Genomic DNA, 23,182 nt, shown 5'->3' on the forward strand with positions numbered 1-23,182 from the left:
CACTTAAGTCTTCTTTCTAACCACCACAGCAGTGGTGGGAGTATCCCAGAACTTGGTATTTATTTCTTTGTTTACATGTAATTTGAAGGTCAAGGAATTCTCTGTGTGTTAGTAATGCTGAGAGAGTGGGTCATGCATGGTTTTATTTGCACTTCTTAGTAATTTTATGTTTTGGGAAATAGATGTATAAGGATAGAAACAGAGATTTGGATTCAGGCAGCCATCATTACCTCTCAGACATGAAGACTCTTTGGGCTTGACTTTTCATTACCAAATTCATTGACTCTTTCAAAGTCATGTTGATATAAAATGTGGATTTTTCACTTTACCTCACTTCAGATGAGTTTAGCCCCTTAGACTAAGTCTGTGTGTCCCAGTAAGTAAACCATGATTTTAATAATCAGGCAGAATGTGAGTGGTGGAATCATCCCTACAATTCTGGGTCAGTGGGACTTGAAAATTGATCCAACCAAAACTTCAGATCAAGTCTCATCCAGCTGCTCATGTCAGCCTGACCCCAATGTGTACCAAGTAGGCAGAAATGCTTGACCTTTGATGGCACTAATAGAGGGGGAGAGAGTGAAATATGTCAAAATAATAGTAATTTAAAGCTATTTTGGGGGCGCCTGGGTGGTTCACTCAGTTGAGCGTCAGACTCTTGATTTCGGCTCAGGTCATGATCTCAAGGTTCATGGGTTCAAGCTCCACATGGGACTCTGCGCTGACAGTACAGAGCCTGCTTCAAATTCTCTCTCTCCTCCTCCCCCTGCATGTACGTGCACATGCATGCACTCTCTCTCTCTCACACACAAAAATAAACATTTTTTAAAAAGCGCTATTTTTAATTTTGGTGTACAATGGAGTAAGGTAAGTCTTCAGTTACAAGCTGTTCAATGTTCCCATGGCTCTCAGTATTCACAAATGCATTTAATGTTCATTTGTTATTTAATCTCATCGCAACGTGTTCCACACACGAAGATTTATCCATCTTTGTGTTTACAATCTCTGTAAAAAAAAAAAAAAAAAAAAAAAAAAAAAAAAAAAAAAGTCTGTGTGCACGGATCCATGAGTAAATTTGTTGATTTGTTGACTTTATATTTTAAAAAGTTTTTTTTTGTTTTTGAGTGAGTGCCACACAGTCATAAAATCAGTGACTCAGCAAAACACATAGGCTATACCAAACAATCTATAGCACAGCCTACAACTCGATGTGCTCGCACACTAATTCACTCATTCATTCATTCAGTCCATCAACAAACATATTCGGAGCACAAGTTCAGGAACGGTTCTAAGGACTATAGGAAGAGGAAGTGACTCTGACATAGGCTCTAACCCGAGATAGCTGGACACTCAGTTCCTTGCTGCCTTTCTGCCTCCAATTTCGATTTCAACTGTGGGTACTTACTGTGTCTATATAGCATTCAAGGACTTGAATAAAAAGATGGAAATTCTGAAACTGAAAGAGGGCAACACAAATCAGATGTCCTTCCAAGGGATTTTTAAATGTATATATACATCTCCTTTGGATCTTCAACAATGTGATTTTCTTTGCAGAGATTGTCTTGCACATGATATAGGCCACTCTCAGTAAGCAGCTTGCTCTGAAGCAATCCATCATGCTCAACTCCTTCAATCTTGTAATTTCTCTTGCTCATGATACATTTACCAACAGAGCCCCTTAATTATACATGCCACTGCAGGGTCTTATTATGCAGCTCCAGCTTCCTTCACTGACTGGGTGAGGGAGACCCCATTCAATTTCCTAGTTTCATTGAAGTGGAGAAATGCTTCACTACCCCTCATCTTAAATGTACAGCTACAGGGGCGCCCGTGTGGCGCAGTCGGTTAAGCGTCCGACTTCAGCCAGGTCACGATCTCGCGGTCCGTGAGTTCGAGCCCCGTGTCGGGCTCTGGGCTGATGGCTCAGAGCCTGGAGCCTGTTTCCGATTCTGTGTCTTCCTCTCTCTCTGCCCCTCCCCTGTTCATGCTCTGTCTCTCTCTGTCCCAAAAATAAATAAACGTTGAAAAAAAAAATTTAAATGTACAGCTACAAAGCTCCCTTGCTTGAGTTGTATTAAAAAGTTTATAAAGAAGCAAAATGATTAAAGCTGGAAGGGGTCCACTAGCTTTTGAGATTACGGATGATTTTTTTTATACTTCTCCACATTTTCTAATTTTTTTTTAGTGCATGTGTATTGCTTTGTTCAAAACTGCACAAATTTATTTTAAATGCACGCACACTAAAAATTGCAAGGAAATATACCAAAATTATACAGTTGGAGAAATTTTTATATTCTGCATGCTTTTAGTATTTTTTAAATATTATTTTTAAAAATAGAACAATTATATACAAAAAGGAGCCCATGAACTAATTTAAAAATTTTTCTTGGGGCGCCTGGGTGGCGCAGTCGGTTAAGCGTCCGACTTCAGCCAGGTCACGATCTCTCGGTCCGTGAGTTCGAGCCCCGCGTCAGGCTCTGGGCTGATGGCTCAGAGCCTGGAGCCTGTTTCCGATTCTGTGTCTTCCTCTCTCTCTGCCCCTCCCCCGTTCATGCTCTGTCTCTCTCTGTCCCAAAAATAAATAAACGTTGGAAAAAAAATTTTTTTTTTCTTTATGGAAGTCAATGAGCATTATAAAGCATACAATCTAGCATTTAGATTCCCATTGTTTACATACTCTATTTCAGATAACCCTTCTTGATGAATCTAAAGATATAATTTAAGACCTTCCCAGCCTTATTGACAGTTTTAATATTTTCAATACACCAGACTATTCACTGCATCCCTGAGGCTTTTGAAAAGCAAGCCTATCTTCCCTTCCCTCCAACACACACACGCACATGCACACACACACACACACACACACACACACACATGCACACACACACACACACACACACAGGCCACAGTGGTGATCTCTAGGTAGTAGAAATAAGATTTTGGTTTGTTTTTGGTTTTTGTTTATCTGTATTTTCTATTTTCTTCAGTGTTGCTTCCATATTAATAAAGTTAAGAAAATAAATTGATCATGTAAATAACTGCCTCCCAGGCAATTAAATAAAACATTGTTCCATTTTCTTACCAACATTTAATATTATCAGAAGTTTCCATTTCTAGAAATCTGGTGGGTAAGTAGTATTACCCAGAGTGATATTAATTTGCATTTCCTGATTATTAATAAAACAACCATAGGTATATTTGTCTAGCTCTGCACAAAGTTTACACTGTCATAATTACACCACTAAAAAAATAAACTTATGATATATGGTAGAGTAGCGTATCTAACCTTGATCTAAATCTGCACTTAAATACAGTAGCCCTTGGGGCACCTTGGTGGCTTAGTGGGTTAGGCGACCTACTACAGCTCAGGTCATGATCTCGTGGTCTGTGAGTTCAGCCCGCGTCGGGCTTTGTGCTGACAGCTCAGAGCCTGGAGCCTGCTTCGGATTCTGTGTCTCCCTCTCTCTCTGCCCCTTCCCTGCTTGCTCTCTGTCTCTCTCTCTCTCTGTCTCTCTCTCTCTCTCTCAAAAATAATAAACATTAAAAAAAAGAATGGTAGCCTTTGAAACGTGGCTGGTTCAAATTGAGATGTGCTTTAAGTCTAAAATACACTTAAGTACAAAAGACTTGGTACCAAAGAAGAATGAAAAACATTTGTTAATAATTGTTATATTGATTACATGTTGAAATGGTAATATTTTGACTATATGGATTAAATAAATTACATTATTAAAATTAATCATACCTGTTTCTTTTTACTTTTTTAAGTGTGACTACTAGAAAATTTCAAATTACACAGATAGCTCACATTCTTTGGCTCATGTTATATTTCTCTTGGACAGCACTATTCTAGAACAGTCAATTTTTTTCTATTTTTTTAATATCAAAATTAATGTTACACATTTTCTAGAAACATTACTACCTTGTAGTTTTCAAATGTATTAATGTAGAGTTGTTCATAATATTCTTTTATAATCTTATTTATTTATTTATTTATTATTTATTTATTTATTTATTTTTGAGAATGAGAGAGAGAGAGAGCACCTACAGAAGGCACAAATAACAAAAATCGGGAATTTTATGAAGAAACATCTCTACAGATGCTGTAGACATGAAAAAGATTATAGGGGTGCCGGGGGAGGGGCAGAGGGAGAGGGAGAGAGAGAATCTTAAGCAGGCTTCCAACACAGAGCCTGACACAGGGCTCCACATGAGGCTCGATCACATCACTGTGCGATCACAATCTGAGCTGAAGTCAAGAGTTGATGCTTAACCGCCTGGGCCCCCCGGCACCCCTATAATCTTTTTCATGTCTACAGCATCTGTAGAGATGTTTCTTCATAAAATTCCTGATTTTTATTTGTGCCTTCTGTCTTTTTTTCTTGAGCAGTCATGCCAGGGATTTGTAAATTATCTATCTTTTAAAAAAACCAACTTTTGATCTTATTGATCCTCATTTTATATGTCTGTTTTGCATTTCACTAACTTCTGCTCCTATATTTATGTCTTTCTTCATGCAAGCCTCTTCATGTTTACTTCACTGTTCTTTTTCAACTTCTTGAGAACGTATACTTCAGTTGTTTATTTTTAGACTTTTTTCTATTTTAATATGTTTTACATTCCCTATGTTTTAATATGTATTATTTTGTTCAGCTTACATATTTCCTAATTTCCACTGTTGTTTCTTATTTGACTCAATACATTTAGGAGTCTTTATCATCATTTCCAACCAAAGAGAAATTCTTTCTTTTTTTAAAATTTTTTTTTAATGTTTATTTATTTTTGACAGAGTGAGACAGAGCATGAGTGGGGGAGGGGCAGAGAGAGAGGGAGACACAGAATCCCAAGCAGGCTCCAGGCTCTGAGTTGTCAGCACAGAGCCCGACTCGGGGCTCGAACTCACAGACTGCAAGATCATGACCTGAGCCGAAGTCGGACACTCAACCAACTGAGCCACCCAGGCACCTCTAGAAATTATTTCTTTTAATTATTGATTTAACTTTTAGTGACAAATCTCCAACATAATTTCATTGTGGTCAAAGAATATTCCTCTGTAAAATTTATTGAGACTTGTTTTTATGCTTTACTAGATTGTCAATTTTTGTATGTCTCCAATTTGCTTGAATGAGACTGTGTACTCTGCAGTTGCTGGGGACAGATTCCATATATAATTTAGGTTGAGTTTGTTGATCATGCTCAAATCTTATTTTTTTAAGATTTTACTTTTAAGTAATCTTTACACCCATCTTGGGGCTCAAACTTACAACCCTGGAATCAAGAGTTGCATGTTCTACTGACTGAGACAGCCCTTTGCTCAAATATTCTATAGCGTGATTTTTTTTCATCTGCTGAGAGATATGTTTTTAAATTTCCTCCCATGATTATGAGTGTGTACATTTCTTATTTCAGCTGCTAAATTTTAGTTAAATATATTGAATCTATACTATTACGCATTTATAAATATAAAATTATTCTTGTAAGTCTAGTCTGTATCATTAGGAACTGGCTCCTCATCTCTCAGAGTGCCCTTTGCCTCAAAGTCCATTTTATCTAATATTCATAAAGCTACACCAGCTTTCTTTGGTTAATACTTGTATGGTATATGTTTTTCCATCCTTTATATGTGTCTCTCTTAAACAGCATATAGTTGAGTGTTTGTTTTAATATATGACAGACTGATAATTTTTTTCTCTTATCTGAAGAATTTAGTTCATTTATATTTATTATAATTATTGGCATATTTTCACTTAAATATACAACCTTATCATGTGTGTTCTGTTTATCCCACTTTTTCCTGCATATTTTGCTGAAATTTCTTCCATGTTTTTCTCATGGACTATTTTTACATCCCTCTCATTTTTCTTCTTTTGCTAGCTTAGACGTTATAGATGTTTCTATTTTATAGTTACATAAAAAATTACAATGAGGGGTGCCTGGGTGGCGCAGTCGGTTAAGCGTCCGACTTCAGCCAGGTCACGATCTCGCGGTCCGTGAGTTCGAGCCCCGCATCAGGCTCTGGGCTGATGGCTCAGAGCCTGGAGCCTGTTTCCGATTCTGTGTCTCCGTCTCTCTCTGCCCCTCCCCCGTTCATGCTCTGTCTCTCTCTGTCCCAAAAATAAATAAACGTTGAAAAAAAAAATTACAATGAGCGTATTTAATTGATGAAAGATAAAGTTAATAAATACTATTCCAAGCTTTCTCCAGTGTTCCCGGTCTCAGTTAATGATAACTTCCATTTTCCAATTGTTCAGGCCTAAAACCTTGATCAGGGTTGGCTTCACAGGTTTGTGACCTATGCAGTCACACAGGGCCCCACAATAAAAGAGCAGTGAGATTGGTTTAGTGCCTGCTGTGGCTGTCTTGAAATTCTTTATAAATTTTGAAGAGGGAGCCCCGAATTTTTATTTTTCCCTGAGCCCTGAAGATTGTGTAACTAGTCATGACTTTAATATGTACTTGACTCTTCTTTTTCTTCATGCTTTACATCTATTCCATTATCAATTCTTATTGGCTTCACCACCTAAATATATCCACAACTTGACAGTTTCTCTCCACCCTCCTTCCCACTACCACCATCCTAGTCCAAGTCACAATCATCTTTTAACTGAACTAAGTAATCCTAAGCAACTAAGTAGTCCTCCTCAAACTCAAGTCAGATCATGTCAAACTCTCTGAAGCCTCCTTCTTACTCAGGGTAAACCTTACCAAGTCTTTATCATGACATAAAAGGCCCTACAGGATCTGATTTCCTATTTTTTTTCTCACTTCATTTCCTACTACTCTCCCTCTCTATTCAGATCCAGCCATGCTAGCATCCTTCTTGATCTTTGAGCACTCTAGGCATGTTCCCAATTCAGAGCTTTTGCAGCTTTTCTTCTTTCTACATGGAATGCTCTATTCCTCTATCCACCATCCTCACGTACTCACCCCACCCCACACCCCAGATATCCACATAGCTTGCTTCTCAATTCTTTCAGATTGACTCAGCAGTCACCTCCTTTGTGCAAATTTACCTAGCTATCCCATCTGTAATTTAAAAGCCAAGACCCAATATTTTACATTCCCCTGTTCTGCTTTGGTTTCTCCTATGCATATCACTTTACAAGATGAATTTTTTGCTTTTATTTCTTTTTCATTTTCTTTGTTCTAACTAGAGTGTAAGTAAGCTCTATAAAGGTAAGGGATTTGTCTGTTGATCATTACATTCCCAGTGCCGAGAACACTGCCAGATACATAAAAGAAGCTCAAAAACTTTTGTTGAACAAATGAATGAATGAATGAATGAATGATAAGGCCAAATTTGAATACTCTGACTTCATGAATTACTCCAATATATTATTGTTGCCTTATATTTTATTCTATTTATTCTTTTTAAAAAGTAGACATTATTGTTGTTTCTTTACCATCAGAATCCATTTAAATTTGCCTATATTTTTACCACTTTCTTTGCTCTTCATTCTCTCTTGCATTTTACACCTACCATCTATGATCAATTTCCTTATGTCTGAAATATATCCCTTAGAATTAAAGTTAATAAGTGTGTGCTTGTTATAAGATTTCTCAATTCTTTTCTCTAAAATAGTTTTTTTTCCCTAGGTAATAGTTACCTTCTTTCAGCACATCCAAAGTGTCATTTCTCTGACTTCTGACTTTCATTATTGCAGATGAGCTCTCAGTCTAACTATTAATCCATTGAAAGAAATTGTCTTGATTATTTAGTATGTGTGGTAGGTGGAAAATCACCCCCAAAAACATGTCCATGTCTTAATCTCTGGAATGTGCCCTGTTACTTTATTTGGAAAAAGAATATTTGCATATGTAGTTAAATGAAGGGTCTTGAGATGAGAAGATTGTCCTGGATTATTGGGTGGGCCCTAAATGCCACCACAAATTTTCTCATAAGAGAATGGCAAAGGGAGACTTGCATACACACAGGAGAGGAGGCAATCTGACTATGGAGACAGAGATTGAACTGATTTGTCTATCAGCCAAAGAACAACGAGTGGTGGTAGCCATCAAAAGCTAGAAAACTCAAGAAATAGCTTCTCCCCCATAGCCTCAAGAGGGAGCAGCCCCACTGACATCTTCATTTCAAACTTTTGGTCTCCAGAATTGTGAGATAATAAATTTTTGTTGTTTTATTATTTTTTAATTATAATTTATTGTCAAATTGACTAATATGCAGTGTGTAAAGTGTGCTCTTGGTTTTTGGGGTCGATTCCCATTGTTCATCGCTTACAATACCCAGTGCTCATCCCAACAAGGGCCCTCCTCAATGCCCATCACCCATTTCCCCCTCCACCATCCCGCATCAACCCTCAGTTTATTCTGTTTTTAAGAGTTTTTATACTTTGCCTCCCTCCCTCTCTGTTTGTAGCTATTTTTCCCCCTTCTCTTCCCCCATGGTCTTCTGTTAAGTTTCTCAAGATCCACATATGAATGAAAATATAGATCTATCTTTCTCTAACTTATTTCACTCAGCATAATACCTTCCAGTTCCATCCATGTTGCTGCAAATGGCATGATTTTATTCTTTCTCATTGCCAAGTAGTATTCCATTGTATATATAAACCACATCTTCTTTATGCATTCATCAGTTGATGGAGATTTAGGCTCTTTCATTAATTTGGCTATTGTTGAAAGTGCTGCTATAAACATTGGGGTACCTGTGGCCCTATACTTCAGTAATCTTGTACCCTTTAGATAAATTCCTAATAGTTCTATTGCCAGGTCATAGAGTAGTTCTATTTTTAATTTTTTCAGGAACCTCCACACTGCTTTCCAGAGCGGTTGCACCATTTGCATTCCCACCAACAATGCAAAAATTTCCCGTTTCTCCACATCCTCGCCAGCACCTGTTGCTTCCTGATTTGTTCATTTTAGCCACTCTGATCAATGTGAGGTGGTATCTCAGTGTGGTTTTGATTTGTATTTCCATGATGATGAGTGACATTGAGCATCTTTTCATGTGCCTGTTGGCCATCTGGATGTCTTCCTTGGAAAAGTGTCTATTCATGTCTTCTGCTCATCTTCACTGGATTGTTTTTCAGGTATTGAGTTCGGTAAGTTCTTTAGGGATTTTGGATACTAACCTTTTATCCAATATGTCATTTGCAAATATCTCTTCCCAACCCGTCAGTTGCCTTTTAGTTTTGCTGATTGTTTCCTTTGCAGTGAAGAAGCTTTTTATCTTGATAGGTCCCAATAGTTCATTTTTGCTTTTAATTCCCTTGCCTTTGGAGATGTGTCAAGCAAGAAATTGCCTGCTTTCTCCTCTAGGGTTTTGATGGTTTCCTGTCTCACATTTAGGTCTTTCATCCACTTTGAGTTTATTTTGTGTATGGTGTAAGAAAGTGGTCTAGTTTCATTCTTCTGCATGTTGCTGTCCAGTTCTCCCAGAACCATTTGCTAAAGAGGCTGTCTTCTTCCATTGAACACTCTTTTCTACTTTGTAAAAGATTAGTTGGCCATACTTTTGTGGGTTTAATTCTGGGGTTTCTATTCTATTCCATTGGTCTATGTGTCTGTTTTTTGTGCCAATACCCTGCTGTCTTGATGATTACAACTTTGTAGTAGAGGCTAAAGTCTGGAATTGTGATGCCTCCCACTGTGATTTTCTTCTTCAATATTACTTTGGCTATTTAAGTTCTTTTGTGGTTCCATACAAATTTTAGGATTGTTTGTTCTAGCTTTGAGAAGAATGCCAGTGCAATTTTGATTGGGATTACATTGAATGTGTAGATTGCTTTGGGTAGTATTGACATTTTAACAATATTTATTCTCCCAATCCATGAGCATGGGGTGTTTTTCCATTTCTTTGTGACTTCTTCAATTTCCTTCATAAGTTTTCTATAGTTTTTAGCATACAGATATTTTATATCTATTCCTAGGTATTTTATGGTTCTTGGTGCAATTGTAAGTGGGATCTGTTTATTTTCTTTCTGTTGTTTCATTATTGGTATATAAAAATGCAACCAATTTCTGAACATTGATTTTGTACCCTGTGACTTTGCTGAATTCATGTATCAGTTCTAGCAGCCCTTCAGTGGAGTCTTTTAGGGTTTTCCATGTAGAGTATCATGTCATCTGCCAAAAATGAAAGTTTGACTTCTTCTTTGACATTTTTTATGTCTTTTACTTCATTTTGTTGTCTGATTGCTGATTCTAGGACTTCCAACACTATGTTAAACAACAGTGGTGAGACTGGACATCCCTGTCATGTTCGTGATCTCGGGGGAAAGCTCTGTTTTTCCCCATTGAGGATAATATTAGCTGTGGGCTCTTTATATATGGCTTTTATGATGTTTAAGTATGTTCCTTCTACCCCAGCTTTCTTGAGGGTTTTTATTAAGAAAGGATGTTGTACTTTGTCAAATGATTTTTCTGCATCTATTGACAGAATCATACAGTTCTTATCCTTTCTTTTACTAATGTGTTGTATCACATTGATTGATTTGTGAATATTGAACCAGCCTTGAAGCCCAGGAAGAATCATGCTTGATCATGGGGAATAATTCTTTTTATATGCTGTTGAAATTGATTTGCTAGTATCTTGTTCAGAATATTTGCATCCATGTTCATCAGAGTTTTTGGCCTGTAGTTCTCCTTTTTTGTGGGTCTCTGTCTGGTTTGGGAATCAAGGTAATGCTGGCTTCATAGAATGAGTCCAGAAGTTTCCCTTCCATTTCTATTTTTTGGGGACAGCTTGAGAAGGATAGGTATGAACTCTGCTTTAAATGTCTGATAGAATTCCCCAAGGAAGCCATCTGGTCCAGGACTCTTATTTGTTGGGAGATTTTTGATAACTGATTCAATTTCTTTACTAGTTATGGGTATGTTCAAATTTTCCATTCCTTCTCATCTGAGTTTTGGTAGTGTGTGGATGTTTAGAAATTTGTCCATTTCTTCCAGGTTGTCCAGTTTGTTGGCATATAATTTTTCATAGTATTCCCTGATAATTGCTTGTATTTCTGAGGGCTTGGTTGTATTAAATACAGTTTCATTCATGATTTTATCTATTTGGGTCCTCTCTTTCTTTTTGAGAAGCCTGGCTAGAGGTTTATCAATTTTGTTTATTTTTTCGAAAAACCAACTCTGAGTTTCATTGATCTGCTCTACTGTTTTGTTTTCTTTTTCTTTCTTTTTTTTTGGGGGGGGATGCTATATTGTTTATTTCTGCTCTGATCTTTATTATTTCTCTTTATTATTCCTTCTGCTGGGTTTGGAGTTTCTTTGCTGTTCTGCTTCTAGTTGCTTTAGGTGTGCTGTTAGATTTTATATTTGGGATTTTTCTTGTTCTTTGAAATAGGCCTGGATTGCAACGTATTTTCCTCTTAGGACTGCATTTGCTGCATCCCAAAGGGTTTAGACTGTTGTGTTTTCATTTTCATTTGTTTCCATATATTTTTAATTTCTTTAATTGCCTGGTTGACCCATTCGTTCTTTAGTAAGATGTTCTTTAAACCTCCATGAATTTGGAGGTTTTCCAAACTTTTTATTGTGGTTGATTTTAAGTTTCATGGCATTGTGATCTGAAAGTGTGCATGGTATGCTCTCAATTCTTTTATATTTATTGAGGGATGTTTTGTGACCCAGTATGTGATCTATCTTGTAGAATGTTCCATGTGCTCTTGAGAAGAATGTGTATTCTGCTGCTTTAGGATGAAAAGTTCTAAATACATCTGTCAAGTCCATCTGGTCCAGTATATCATTCAGGGCCAATGTTCTTTATTGATTCTCTGTCTAGATGATCTGTTGATTGTTGTAAGTGGAGAATTAAAGTCCCCTGCAGTTACCACATTCTTACCAATAAATTGCTTATGTTTATGATTCCTTGCTTTATATATTTAGGTACTCCTGAATTCGGTGCATAAACATTATAATTGTTAGCTCTTCTTGATGGATAGACCCAATAATTATGATATAATGCCCTTCTTCATCTCTTGCTACAGCCTTTAGTTTAAAATCTAGTTTGTCTGATGTAAGTATGGCTACTCCAGCTTTCTTTTGACTTCCAGTAGCATGATAGTTCTCCATCCCCTCAATTTCAATCTGAAGGTGTCCTCAGGTCTAAAATGGGTCTCTTGTAGAGAACAAATAGATGGGTCTTTTTTAAATATATATATCCATTTTGATACCCTATGTCTTTTGATTGGAGCATTTAGTCTATTTCTATTCAGTGTTATTATTGAAAGATATGGATTTAGAGTCATTGTGTTATCTGTAGGCTTCATGCTTGTAGTGATGTCTCTGGTCCTTTGTGGTCTCTTTGCAACATTCCACTCACAGAGTCTCCTTTAGGATCTCTTGTAGGTCTGCTTTAGTGGTGATGAACTTCTTCAGATTTTGTTTGGGAAAACCTTTATCTCTTCTCCTATTCTGAATGATAGGCTTGCTGGATAAAGGATTCTTGGCTGCATGTTTTTCTTATTCAGCACACTGAAACTTTCCTGCCACTCCTTTCTGGCCTGCCAAGAGAGTCAGTAGATAGGTCTGCTACTACCCTTATGTGTCTACACTTGTAGGTTAAGGCCCCGTTTGCCCCTAGCTACTTTCATAATACACTCATTCTGCCAGTTTCACTATGATATGTGATGTAGATCAATTCAAGTTATGTCTGAAGGGAGTTCTCTGTGCCTTCTAGATTTCAATGTCTGTTTCCTTGCCCAGATTGGGGAAGTTCTCAGCTATGATTTGTTCAAGTACACCTTCAGCCCCTTTCCCTCTCTCTTCTTCTTCTGGAACTCCTATGATACAGATATTATTTCATTTCATTGAGTCAGTTCTCTAATTCTCCCCTTGTGGTCCAGAATTTTTTTATCTCTCTTTTTCTCAGCGTTATCTTTTTCCATAATTTTATCTTCTATTTCACTTATTCTCCTCTTTGCCTCTTCAATCCTCACTGTCACTGCCTCTAGTTTATTCTGAACCTTATTTACAACATTGTAAAATTCATATGACTATTTTTTAGTTCCTTGATATCTGCAGCAATTGATTCTTTTCTGTCTTCTATGCTTTTTTCAAGCCCAGCGATTAATCTTATCACTATTATTCTAAATTCTTGTTCAGTTATATATTTTTTTATCTGTTTTGATCAATTCTCTAGCTGTCATTTATTCCTGGAATTTCTTTTAAGGAGAATTCTTCTATTTCATCACTTTGGCTAGTTTTCTGTCCCTTAGTGGTTTTTATTATTATTATTATTACTATTATTATTATTTTTATTTATATATGAAATTTATTGTCAAATTGGTTTCCATACAACACCCAGTGCTCATCCCAAAAGGTGCCCTCCTCAATACCCATCACCCACCCTCTCCTCCCTCCCACCCCCCATCAACCCTCAGTTTGCTCTCAGTTCTCAACAGTCTCTTATGCTTTGGCTCTCTCCCACTCTAACCTCTTTTTTTTTTTTTCCTTCCCCTCCCCCATGGGTTCCTGTTAAGTTTCTCAGGATCCACATAAGAGTGAAACCATATGGTATCTGTCTTTCTCTGTATGGCTTATTTCACTTAGCATCACACTCTCCAGTTCCATCCACGTTGCTACAAAAGGCCATATTTCATTTTTTCTCATTGCCACGTAGTATTCCATTGTGTATATAAACCACAATTTCTTTATCCATTCATCAGTTGATGGACATTTAGGCTCTTTCCATAATTTGGCTATTGTTGAGAGTGCTGCTATGAACATTGGGGTACACGTGCCCCTATGCATCAGTACTCCTGTGTCCCTTGGATAAATTCCTAGCAGTGCTATTGCTGGGTCATAGGGTAGGTCTATTTTTAATTTTCTGAGGAACCTCCACACTGCTTTCCAGAGCGGCTGCACCAATTTGCATTCCCACCAACAGTGCAAGAGGGTTCCCGTTTCTCCACATCCTCTCCAGCATCTATAGTCTCCTGATTTGTTCATTTTGGCCACTCTGACTGGCGTGAGGTGATACCTGAGTGTGGTTTTGATTTGTATTTCCCTGATAAGGAGCGACGCTGAACATCTTTTCATGTGCCTGTTGGCCATCCGGATGTCTTCTTTAGAGAAGTGTCTATTCATGTCTTCTGCCCATTTCTTCACTGGGTTATTTGCTTTTTGGGTGTGGAGTTTGGTGAGCTCTTTATAGATTTTGGATACGAGCCCTTTGTCCGATATGTCATTTGCAAATATCTTTTCCCATTCCGTTGGTTGCCTTTTCGTTTTGTTGGTTGTTTCCTTTGCTGTGCAGAAGCTTTTTATCTTCATAAGGTCCCAGTAATTCACTTTTGCTTTTAATTCCCTTGCCTTTGGGGATGTGTCGAGTAAGAGATTGCTACGGCTGAGGTCAGAGAGGTCTTCTCCTGCTTTCTCCTCTAAGGTTTTGATGGTTTCCTGTCTCACATTCCGGTCCTTGATCCATTTTGAGTTTATTTTTGTGAATGGTGTGAGAAAGTGGTCTAGTTTCAACCTTCTGCATGTTGCTGTCCAGTTCTCCCAGCACCATTTGTTAAAGAGACTGTCTTTTTTCCATTGGATGTTCTTTCCTGCTTTGTCAAAGATTAGTTGGCCATACGTTTGTGGGTCTAGTTCTGGGGTTTCTATTCTATTCCATTGGTCTATGTGTCTGTTTTTGTGCCAATACCATGCTGTCTTGATGATGACAGCTTTGTAGTAGAGGCTAAAGTCTGGGATTGTGATGCCTCCTGCTTTGGTCTTCTTCTTCAAAATTACTTGGGCTATTCGGGGCCTTTTGTGGTTCCATATGAATTTGAGGATTGCTTGTTCTAGTTTCGAGAAGAATGCTGGTGCAATTTTGATTGGGATTGCATTGAATGTGTAGATAGCTTTGGGTAGTATTGACATTTTGACAATATTTATTCTTCCAATCCATGAGCAGGGAATGTCTTTCCATTTCTTTATATCTTCTTCAATTACCTTCATAAACTTTCTATAGTTTTCAGCATACAGATCCTTTACTTCTTTGGTTAGATTTATTCCTAGGTATTTTATGCTTCTTGGTGCAATTGTGAATGGGATCAGTTTCTTTATTTGTCTTTCTGTTGCTTCATTGTTAGTGTATAAGAATGCAACTGATTTCTATACATTGATTTTGTATCCTGCAACTTTGCTGAATTCATGTATCAGTTCTAGCAGACTTTTGGTGGAGTCTATCGGATTTTCCATGTATAATATCATGTCATCTGCAAAAAGCGAAAGCTTGACTTCATCTTTGCCAATTTGGATGCCTTTGATTTCCTTTTGTTGTCTGATTGCTGATGCTAGAACTTCCAGCACTATGTTAAACAACAGCGGTGAGAGTGGGCATCTCTGTCGTGTTCCTGATCTCAGGGAAAAAGCTCTCAGTTTTTCCCCGTTGAGGATGATGTTAGCTGTGGGCTTTTCATAAATGGCTTTTATGATCTTCAAGTATGTTCCTTCTATCCCGACTTTCTCAAGGGTTTTTATTAAGAAAGGGTGCTGGATTTTGTCAAAGGCCTTTTCTGCATCGATTGACAGGATCATATGGTTTTTCTCTTTTTTTTTGTTAATGTGATGTATCACGTTGATTGATTTGTGCATGTTGAACCAGCCCTGCATCCCAGGAATGAATCCCACTTGATCATGGTGAATAATTCTTTTTATATGCCATTGAATTCGATTTGCTAGTATCTTATTGAGAATTTTGGCATCCATATTCATCAGGGATATTGGCCTGTAGTTCTCTTTTTTTACTGGGTCTCTGTCTGGTTTAGGAATCAAAGTAATACTGGCTTCATAGAATGAGTCTGGAAGTTTTCCTTCCCTTTCTATTTCTTGGAATAGCTTGAGAAGGATAGGTACTATATGCTTTAAACGTCTGGTAGAACTCCCCTGGGAAGCCATCTGGTCCTGGACTATTATTTGTTGGGAGATTTTTGATAACCGATTCAATTTCTTCGCTGGTTATGGGTCTGTTCAAGCTTTCTATTTCCTCCTGATTGAGTTTTGGAAGAGTGTGGGTGTTCAGGAATTTGTCCATTTCTTCCAGGTTGTCCAATTTGTTGGCATATAATTTTTCATAGTATTCCCTGATAATTGTTTGTATCTCTGAGGGATTGGTTGTAATCATTCCATTTTCATTCATGATTTTATCTATTTGGGTCATCTCCCGTTTCTTTTTGAGAAGCCTGGCTAGAGGTTTGTCAATTTTGTTTATTTTTTCAAAAAACCAACTCTTGGTTTCGTTGATCTGCTCTACAGTTTTTTTAGATTCTATATTGTTTATTTCTGCTCTCATCTTTATTATTTCTCTTCTTCTGCTGGGTTTAGGCTGCCTTTGCTGTTCTGCTTCTATTTCCTTTAGGTGTGCTGTTAGATTTTGTATTTGGGATTTTTCTTGTTTCTTGAGATAGGCCTGGATTGCAATGTATTTTCCTCTCAGGACTGCCTTCGCTGCGTCCCAAAGCGTTTGGATTGTTGTATTTTCATTTTCATTTGTTTCCATATATTTTTTAATTTCTTCTTGAATTGCCTGGTTGACCCACTCATTCGTTAGTAGGGTGTTCTTTAACCTCCATGCTTTTGGAGGTTTTCCAGTCTTTTTTCTGTGGTTGATTTCAAGCTTCATAGCATTGTGGTCTGAAAGTATGCATGGTATGATTTCAATTCTTGTAAACTTATGAAGGGCTGTTTTGTGACCCAGTATATGATCTATCTTGGAGAATGTTCCATGTGCACTCGAGAAGAAAGTATATTCTGTTGCTTTGGGATGCAGAGTTCTAAATATATCTGTCAAGTCCATCTGATCCAATGTCTCATTCAGGGCCCTTGTTTCTTTATTGACCGTGTGTCTAGATGATCTATCCATTTCTGTAAGTGGGGTGTTAAAGTCCCATGCAATTACCACATTCTTATCAATAAGGTTGCTTATGTTTATGAGTAATTGTTTTATATATTTGGGCGCTCCGGTATTCGGCGCATAGACATTTATAATTGTTAGCTCTTCCTGATGGATAGACCCTGTATTATATAATGCCCTTCTTCATCTCTTGTTACAGCCTTTAATTTAAAGTCTAGTTTGTCTGATATAAGTATGGCTACTCCAGCTTTCTTTTGGCTTCCAGTAGCATGATAAATAGTTCTCCATCCCCTCACTCTCAATCTAAAGGTGTCCTCAGGTCTAAAATGAGTCTCTTGTAGACAGCAAATAGATGGGTCTTGTTTTTTTATCCATTCTGATACCCTATGTCTTTTGGTTGGCGCATTTAATCCATTTACATTCAGTGTTATTATAGAAAGATATGGGTTTAGAGTCATTGTGATGTCTGTATGTTTTATGCTTGTAGTGATGTCTCTGGTACTTTGTCTCACAGGGTCCCCCTTAGGATCTCTTGTAGGGCTGGTTTAGTGGTGACAAATTCCTTCAGTTTTTGTTTGTTTGGGAAGACCTTTATCTCTCCTTCTATTCTAAATGACAGAGTTGCTGGATAAAGGATTCTCGGCTGCATATTTTTTCTGTCTAGCACACTGAAGATCTCGTGCCAATTCTTTCTGGCCTGCCAAGTTTCAAAAGAGAGATCAGTCACGAGTCTTATAGGTCTCCCTTTATATGTGAGGGCACGTTTACCCCTTGCTGCTTTCAGAATTTTCTCTTTATCCTTGTATTTTGCCAGTTTCACTATGATATGTCGTGCAGAAGATCGATTCAAGTTACGTCTGAAGGGAGTTCTTTGTGCCTCTTGGATTTCAATGCCTTTTTCCTTCCCCAGTTCAGGGAAGTTCTCAGCTATTATTTCTTCAAGTACCCCTTCAGCACCTTTCCCTCTCTCTTCCTCCTCTGGGATACCAATTATGCGTATATTATTTCTTTTTAGTGTATCACTTAGTTCTCTAATTTTCCCCTCATACTCCTGGATTTTTTTATCTCTCTTTTTCTCAGCTTCCTCTTTTTCCATAACTTTATCTTCTAGTTCACCTATTCTCTCCTCTGCCTCTTCAATCCGAGCCGTGGTGGTTTCCATTTTGTTATGCATTTCGTTTAAAGCGTTTTTCAGCTCCTCGTGACTGTTCCTTAGTCCCTTGATCTTGTAGCAAGAGATTCTCTGCTGTCAGCTATACTGTTTTCAAGCCCAGAGATTAATTTTATGACTATTATTCTAAATTCACTTTCTGTTATATTATTTAAATCCTTTTTGATCAGCTCATTAGCTGTTGTTATTTCCTGGAGATTCTTCTGAGGGGAATTCTTCCGCTTGGTCATTTTGGATAGTTCCTGGAGTGGTGAGGACCTGCAGGGCACTTCCCCTGTGCTGTGGTGTATAACTGGAGTTGGTGGACGGAGCCGCAGTCAGACCTGATGTCTGCCCCCAGCCCACCGCTGTGTCCACAGTCAGACTGGTGCGTGCCTTCTCTTCCCGTCTCCTAGGGGCGGGATTCACTGTGGGGTGGGGTGGCCCGTCTGGGCTACTTGCACACTGCCAGGCTTGTGATGCTGGGGATCTGGCGTCTTAGCTGGGGTGGGTAGGCAAGGTGCACAGGGGCAGGAGGGACAGGCTTAGCTTGCTTCTCCTTAGGTGATCCACTTCAGGAGGGGCCCTGTGGCAGCAGGAGGGAGTCAGATCCGCTGCCGGAGGTTTGGCTCCGCAGAAGCGCAGAGTTGGGTGTTTGCGCAGAGAGAGCAAGTTCCCTGGCAGGAACTGGTTCTCTTTGGGATTTTGGCTGGGGGATGGGCGGGGAAGATGGCGCTGGCGAGCGCCTTTGTTCCCCACCAAACTGAGCTCTGTCGTCCGGGGGCTCAGCAGCTTTCCTTCCCTTTGTCCTCCAGCCTTCCCGCTTTCTGAGCAGAGCTGTTAACTTATGACCTCCCAGCCGCTAAGTCGCGCTTGCTGTCGGAACACAGTCCGTCAGGCCCCTCCGCTTTTTGCAAGCCAGACTCCGGGGCTCTGCTTGGCCGGCGAGCCGCCCCTCCGCCCCGGCTCCCTCCCGCCAGTCCGTGGAGCGCGCACCGCCTCGCCGCCCTTCCTACCCTCTTCCGTGGGCCTCTCGTCTGCGCTTGGCTCCGGCGACTCCGTTCTGCTAATCCTCTGGTGGTTTTCTGGGTTATTTAGGCAGGTGTAGGTGGAATCTAAGTGATCAGCAGGACGCGCGGTGAGCCCAGCGTCCTCCTATGCCGCCATCTTCCCAAACATTTTTTAAAGCCCCTGTCCCTTAGTGTTTTAAAAGCTTGTTATGTGTCCTGCAACTGTGAGCACTACCATATAAAGGGGGGTCATACACTGTCCAGGGCCTGGCCCTTCAGGATGTGTTGTTTGCAGTGTGTTACTTGCTCTCTGTTGTTGTGTCTTTGGTTGGTTGCTTTATCTCCCTACTTGTAGTGATGTTTTGGACCCTCCACCAGATGTGCTTTGATTTGTTCATTGAAGTAACCCTGGAAAGGAAAACAAACAAGCAAACAAAAACAAAAGAAACACACAAACAAAAAACCCAAAAACAAAAAACCAGAAACACCAGCTGCAGCAAAACAACAGGGTGGAGGTGTTGTTGATGGAAGAGGCCTTATATGATACAAAAAGAGAAATGACAGGGGCAGGGAAAAAGAAAAGAAAAGAAAATTGAGCAGGCAAAGAAACTCTATCCAGAGAGTTAATGGCTTAATCCAGAGAAAGAGAGAGGAAAATAAAGAAGGAGATATAGAACAGGTATAAAGGGAATAGATTAAATATGTCTGCTTAAACAAACCAACCACCAGAATAACCAGCCTAGAGGAGGAAAGAAATATGAAAGAGAAAAGGAAGGGGAAAAAAATATATATATATATATACTCACATATATATATATGTATATACATAATATAATAAGAATTGTCCAGGAATTAAATCCAGAAAATGCAAAACCACTGGGTGCCTTGGAACCAGTGACAAAGCTGTTTGGGAGGAGAGGCTGTCTGGTTCATTAGCATCAATTCCTCTCCAGTAGATACCAGGCACAGAGGGGCATGGTTTGGTTTGGTGTAGGCAGGTCCTGCCTTCCCTGTGGGCCTGCTGTCCATCCCCTGAGGCCCCACCTGGCGACATCCCAGTCTCTCCTCCACTAACCAGGTGTCCCAAACCACTCTGCTCAGGCTGTCCTCACTGTGCCGCAGGCTCGAATGAGTTTTTCCCTGCTCCACTGACTCCCACACCTCCCTAGTGTTTGGCTGGGATTTAAACCCCGATGTCTTTAAGGGTCCTGCTCCATGCGCCCTGGTTGGGAGAAGTGCCACTCCTCGTCCATAAATGGTCTCCAGCTGGTGGGCACAGCAGTCTTTGTCTTTTGAACAGTTACATACCTCTTCCCACAGCACTCCAGTGAGGGGATCGCTTTCTCCCACTGTGGACTGTGTCTCTGAACTACTGAGCCCAGAGCTGGATCCCCTACTCCCCAGGTGTGTGAACTGGGCAGCTGGCCCCAGTCCAGAGGAAACCCCACAGAGAATGGATCTTTCTCCATCCTGGTCTGTGGCTTTTCTCTTGTCCAAATACAGTCCTACACTTCCCCAGCCTCTCTTTCTCTTCCTTTTGTCTCTCCGCAGAAGGGGATCCCTCCCCTCCATTCTTACCTGGCCCATTTTATCTCTCCCAGTTCGCACTCACCCAAGGCCTGCCAGCTTGTCCCGGTGAGTCCCTGGAGGCATCTCTGTCACTCTTGGAATTCAAAGTCCTTTGGCCTCAACACTGCTATGTTTGAGAGACAAGGGAACTTTGGGTCCCCCTACTACTCTGCCATGTTGGATCCCCCTTCTTTGTTATTGTTTTAAGCCACTACATTAGTGATAATTTCTTACAGCAGCCACAGAAAATGAATACAGCATGTTTGAGGTTCAGTGTGCCTCTTAAATATGTGAATACATGTCTTTAGTCAGTTCTAGAAAATTATCCGTTATCTTTTCAAATATTGCCTTTGCTATTTCTTTCTTTCTTCCTCTTTTGGAAATTAAATATATGTCAGATTTTTCTCAGTACATTAAGCTCTTACCTTCTTTTCTATATGTTCCATTTTCATATTTTTTCTTTATGCTACATTTTGTTTTTGTTTTTTAATTTTTTTTAACATTTATTTATTTTTGAGACAGAGAGAGACAGAGCACGAACGGGGGAGGGTCAGAGAGAGGGAGACACAGAATCCGAAACAGGCTCCAGGCTCCGAGCTGTCAGCACAGAGACTGACGCGGGGCTCTAACTCACAGACCACGAGATCGTGACCTTAGCCGAAGTCGGCCGCTCAACCAACTGAGCCACCCAGGCGCCTCTCTTTATGCTACATTTTGGATAATTTGTTCTGTTCTGTACTGCAGTTCATGGATTCTGTCTTCTAAAGCTAGTATTTTATTGACTGATTTTATTAAAGCATTTTTTACTTCAACGAGTTTTGTTAGACTCATTTTTTACCTCAATATTTATTTATTTTTGAGAGAGAGAGAGAGAGAGAGAGAGAGAGAAGGAGGGGCAGAGAGAGAGGGAGACAGAGGATTTGAAGCAGGCTCCATGCTGACAGCAGAGAGCCTGATCTGTGGCTTGAACTCACCAACCATGAGATCATGACCTGAGCCAAAGTTGGGTAGTTTAACCAATAGAGCCACCCAGGTGCCCCAACTCATTTTTGTATGTGTAACATGTTTCCCATGTTTTATAACTTCCTGTTCCATGCAGACAAATAAGTTGGCATCTAGAAGACCCTTTAAGCTAGATAACAGAGTTCCTAGGAGCCCAAAGGGTGCATGGTTCCACAACAGTTTGATGCGCCTAATTAACAATAACTCCAGAGAGAAAGATGTACCTCAAAAAGAACTGTGTTGTGACTTTTGCCACGGAGTGGAATGAAATACATAGAAATCTATAGTGCTTTTAAATTCATATTGGTTAAAGTGATGCCAGCTCAGACTAAAAGAGGAGATTGATGTTATGATCCTCATTTTCATAATAGGTTGTAAGATTTTAACTGGTACTGATGGTCTTCTCCCCACACCAATTTCCCTATTCAGTCTATGTTTCCTTTTAATGGAGAGCTTACTTTCCAGGGTTATTTATCCAATGGACTGACCCAAATCTTTATTAACAGAAATTTAAGCCTTTTGTCTCACTGCACAGGGTTTCTGTGGTCTTCCGCTAATTTTTTACCATTGAACATGGTCAAACCAGTAGATGGGTCTTCTGACTTTCACTCACACTCTTCCCTATTCCTGTTGTGTGACATAAACCCTATTCCCCTGGAAAATCAGAATAAATCAACCCATCCAATGCTTAATCTAACTTTTTCTTGATTACTTAGTGGTTATAGAAGCCTCAAATGATCAAGATGAAAGTCGTAGCTAACAATTAAGTGGCTGTGTACCCATTGGAAGCATTCCTTTCTTCAATATTAAGATTCTAAATCAAGAGACCCTAAAGTAGCAGAGCCAATAAACAAACTTTGCAAGTGACAATAAGGGAAAAAAATTGAAGTGGGTGATAAATATAATAGTGAGAGGTGTCATGCCTTCTTCAACTCATTAATTCTGGCAATGGGAGAAACCATACTATTGGTCATTGATTCCGAGTATATAATGTATCCCTTAAGATAACATGTCAACCTCATAAGATGTTGGCCACACACTCAATCTTTAATTGGCTATTTTGTTGTAAAGTGAAATGCTTTTGAATATGTGGGAAGTGAAACCTATTTCATTTTTCCATTGCCTTACTTCTTTATGGAGTGAGCTTCTTTGTCAAAAGCACAAAGATCATAAGGAATTCAGTAAGACCATGAATGCAATTGCTAGAAGAAACATGGTAGTTGGGAAGCAAATCCAAACCCAAAGTGTGTATCTATTTAGACTCATCAATTGTAACAAATGTACTCCTGTGATGGGGAATGCTATTTATGGGGGAGCTATGCTTCTGTGGAGGCAAGGAATACCTGAGAAATAGCTGTATCTTCTGCTCAATTTTGCTGTGATCCTGAAACTGAGCTAAAAAATAAAGTCTATTTAAAAAAAAAAAGGTATGTACTTCATGATCATGCCCCCTTCTCTGTAACCAACTTGCCATGGGTCAGGCTTGCTTGTCCTCCCAGGCATAATTGACTGTTTGTTATTGGGAAGGCTTCTAGTCATCAGCAGGCTATTAGTAGTTACATTTTCTGGAAATCAAAAGGAATGCAACATGGATGAATCTTAAAAATATTATGCTCAGTGAAAGAAGCCAGATTTCCAAAA

The sequence above is a fragment of the Herpailurus yagouaroundi genome, unplaced genomic scaffold (assembly GCF_014898765.1).
Source record: "Herpailurus yagouaroundi ecotype Mexico unplaced genomic scaffold, PumYag 201, whole genome shotgun sequence".
Taxonomy (NCBI): domain Eukaryota; kingdom Metazoa; phylum Chordata; class Mammalia; order Carnivora; family Felidae; genus Herpailurus; species Herpailurus yagouaroundi.